At 37.5% G+C, this 4302-nt stretch overlaps 1 pseudogene across 1 annotated transcript; it reads left to right on the top strand.

Annotated features, from left to right (window-relative positions):
• Nucleotides 1-627: 627 nt before the first annotated feature.
• On the top strand, nt 628-3699 carry LOC149101120 (melanocortin receptor 4-like; annotated as a pseudogene). Its single transcript, XR_016203179.1, has 2 exons — nt 628-1502; nt 2216-3699. The product of XR_016203179.1 is annotated as a melanocortin receptor 4-like (transcript).
• Nucleotides 3700-4302: the final 603 nt, after the last annotated feature.

The following is a 4302-nucleotide window of genomic DNA, read 5'->3' as shown; positions in this document are numbered from 1 at the left end:
CTCTTGGCAATTGCATACTGTCCAGGAGAAAAAAACACAATCACAAGCTCGGCGGTACACTTTGGCGGCGATTTCTGTCAGTTTGATTAAAGCGATTTTAGCGTGACATCGCATGTGTTGAGCGTTCTTCTTCCAGTTCAAAAACGTTAACTGCGGTAGCTGTGTAGTAGTCTCTTGCTTCGTGACCAGGTTAGTGATCCTCTTCCATCTGCAAAATGGAAGATCAGTTTGTCGCCATCTCGGAAATAGGTCCGCTTCAGAGAAGCGATTGAAGCGCGGGACAACGAAGAGCGATTGATGCTTGAGGTTCTTGCTTTCAAATATTAATAACGCACCGAAACTACAGTAACTAAAATTGGTCAAATCCATTTCATTCTACTAGGACATGAAAGAACGAGCAGGGAAAGACCAAGGTAGAACAAGGTTTTCGATTTTTTTGAAACTTGTTCTAGAGATGCTGATATTGAAATAAGGTCTCGGTTTTAACCAATTGTCTGCTACACTCATTTCATTATCGACATTAGTCAAATAGGAATTTTACTCTAGCAAAATTTTACATTTGTTTTCAAAATTGATATTACATAAGTAGACCAAGATTTCGAATGAACCGTAAAGTGATGATTTTCATTCAGTTTAAATCTTTCTGGTGGACTCTTATTACTTATCAACAGAGCAGATCGCGGACTTTTAGCGGACTTTCCTGGATTCGGAGTCGATATTACGGAAATTCTCCTTCCAGAATTTTATCTGAATTATTGCACGAACCCAGTGAAAATTTCAAGAGGTTGTTATTCTCGGGAGCGAGGGAAAAATCAAACAAAACAGAGTGTTCGTGTTCATTTCAGTTCGTGTGTTCTACTTAACGCATGAGTCATAAATTTTGTCATAGTATTCTCAGGAGACAGACGGAAAATACAGAAGATGCTTGATATCAATGTTATCGTCGTTCACTCATGTTGTCACCACCAAAATATCGTTTGACAAATTCATATTTCATATTACGTTGAAATTGTATAGCAAAACTAGTTTTTTTTATTGAACGTCAATTTCCAGAACAATCAAATTTAATTAAAATCTAAGTTCAGAATTCAAAAAGACTTGGATCTGTCACAGTTGATTTCAAAGACTTATTGAACAAAATATAGGGTTAATCGAATTTTAGCATCGAATGAAAAACTGCATGTTTGACGCTTTATTCAAACCTTTTACACACGGTCAAGGCATTTAATCTTCTTTTATGTTATTTGAATCAACATACAGGACTGCTAGACAATGCTCAGTTTTGAGACAAACTGTTTGCATTTTTTTAATTTTGATTTCACCATATTTACATTTATTGATCTCGAGCATGATGTTTACTTTTGTTTTACACACGACAGATGTTTTTGACAGCTGCATGAATATTTCTCAATCTTTCACAGCTACAAAATAAATTTTACTTGTAACTATACGACATAGGTCAGTGGGGCATAAACTCAGATGATTAGGAAACGAAATTTCAGGTAAGATCAGGATCGACGCGAAAACGCATGTGTAGCAATTTTGTGAGGTAACTTTGCAAAGAGGCTATAAACGAACTTCAATTGTCATTCACCACGCATGTATTCACATATAACAGTAAAACATCATGAATTACATTGTTTGTAGGGAATGGGAAGAAAGAAAGATATACTCTTGTTCACTGTAACTTTATATGCATTTAACAGTCGAATCAAACTTCCACACAAAAACTTTGGAGTTGCATTTAATTTAATGATTCCGGGGAAAGGGATTTCATATATAAAGGCTTGCCAGTACTGGTTTGTGTAAATTGGCCATTTCCGAGTTGGCTTTTGCCTCTGTGTCAAAACGAGTTTCCGTGCTAAGCCATTAATATATATTAAAATGTGTTCCGTCTACAGGTTCATTTTCATGTAAATCAAACTCCCTTGCATATGAAAGGTTTTAAACGAGGAACCGTTTTGAAACCGAGGCACAAGGTAGCTCAGAAATAGCCTATTCACACGTCTTGCTAGTAGAGCTACACTGGCGATGAAAAATAATATCATGGTTACATGCAAGGCTGTTATATTGAAATCTGATATGAGACCATGGGTGTGTCTGCGGTGGCAATTAATCCCTTTGCGTGTGACACCCACAGATGGAACATTAGGTTTTATTTTTATATATGTACTATAAGCAATTTCCTTACAAACTAATATTTTTCAACCATCAGAAACGATTACTGAACAAGTACTTGTGATCATCAGTTGAAGTCTTAAAAGAACATTCTATCAAGGTTGACATGCTTTGCTAAGTGCTGAACTGCACAGAAGACGAAGAGATGACAACGTAAATTAACGATTCTAACCACAGATGGAAAAGAACACGAAAATGGCCAACTTAACTGATTATGGAAGCCACACTAGAATTCAGGATTTAAACTGCACGACCGGTCTTTATGGAGCACATCAAAAGATAGTCATTTCAGCAATAAATGGCTTTCTATCTATGACTGCATTTTTGGGGAATGTTGTGATAATTAATGCTTTTCGAAAGGTGCGGTCCTTTCATCCGCCATCAAGACTTCTCTTAACCTGTCTTGCAGTCACCGACCTCTGCGTTGGCCTCATTGCCCAGCCTCTCTACGCTAGCTGTTTATTGTCCCAAGAGCATTCCAAACATTGTTATTATTCTGCAGGCCTAAGTAATGTGATAGCCGTGACTTTTTGCGGAGTATCTTTGTTAACACTGACTGGAATAAGTGTGGACAGACTTCTTGCACTGTTGTTGGGCTTAACTTACAGACAGGTGGTAACTTTGAGGCGAGTAAGGCTCATAGTGGTCATTTTTTGGCTTAGTAGCTTTGCTTTGGCAATAATACTAGTTTTTTTACCACGATATCACTATACGTATCATTTACATAAATATGTTATTATGCATAGTTACCTCAACGTTCTGTTACATCAAAATATACGTTACAATTAGTCATCATCGAGCAAGAGTACAAGAAGAAGCTCACCAACAACCAAACGGAGGAGGACCTTCAATGAGTATAGCGCGGTATAGAAAGACAGTGTCCAGTGCATTGTGGGTACAAATGACATGACTGGCTTGTTATATTCCATATGGTATCGTATCTATATTTGCTCGTACTGGATTACGTTCACCGATTTTTGACCTCGCCTGGGATTCGACATTGACTTTGCTTTTCTTGAATTCAACTCTTAACCCATTTCTGTATTACTGGAAGATAAGGCATTTAAGACAAGTAGTAATGGGCACGGTCAGACGCTTGTGCTGTTCCTTGACCGAATCATGTGTCCAATGAAAGCAAGATATCCATCAAAACTGAGGAATACTCGCCTCCCAGCCTTCTTCAAATAACTAAAAATTTGCTTGCACTGAATATAAAAGCATATATAATTGGAATTTGTCAGAAGATTTGGAAAAGATGAAAGTTACCAATTTCATTAACCTTTTTGTCAGAAAAGTTTATGGATGGATGGATGGATGGATGGAAGCTACAATCAATGTTCGTGTGTCTTAACTCTTTTAGTCTGGACACCTAACTAATGGCAGCAAGTCATTCACCAGAAAAGTATTCACTACTCGATCTACATACCGTATAAAAGTATCGGACCATTGGGTATGTTGCAAGGGTGCTAAAAATAGTAAAAGATTGATAACAAATTAAAGGAAGTAACGCAACAAAAGCAATATTTTTATAAGTAATTGCGAAACCGTAAATAATCAGGAGAGCTTACATAAGGGAAACTGTACCAACAATATTTATGTTTTTTAATGGAAGGGGGTGAATAGGGGTATGCAAATCCGCCGATCCGTGCATTGTTTTCGCCAAATCCGTCGATCCGCCAAATTTTTTGTTCAAATCCGAAACCAAAACCACATCCAGAAACAGAAGTGTAAAAGTTCAAAGGTAAACTGCTAAATGTGAATAACATTGTTAATTTCGCACAAATAGTAAAGAAGGCAACATGCTTGATGACTATAACACAGTACAGTACAATTCCAATAACAGTCTCACACCTGAATTTAAATGAGCTTTGGTCGAAAAAAGAAATAATTTAGATGAACTCATTAACTGATACCGACCAAGGCTGAAGAAAGTTCTATGATCCAAAATTTCGTTTGGGAACATCAAGACAGGCACAATCCGGAATCCGCGCCAAAATTCATAGCTGATCCACGATCCACTGTGTTTTCAAAATCCGCGAATCCGCTCGATTTACCGCAAAAATCCACGATCCGTGCGCTTTTTAAGGGCAAATCCGTCGATCCGAAAACCTATTCACCCCCTCT

Source organism: Orbicella faveolata, unplaced genomic scaffold (genome assembly GCF_042242905.1).
Source record: "Orbicella faveolata isolate gen_17 unplaced genomic scaffold, um_ofav_v1 contig_4, whole genome shotgun sequence".
Lineage (NCBI taxonomy): Eukaryota > Metazoa > Cnidaria > Anthozoa > Scleractinia > Merulinidae > Orbicella > Orbicella faveolata.
The sequence above is the reverse complement of the archived record's forward strand: the minus strand, read 5'-3'. Positions and strand labels throughout refer to the sequence as shown.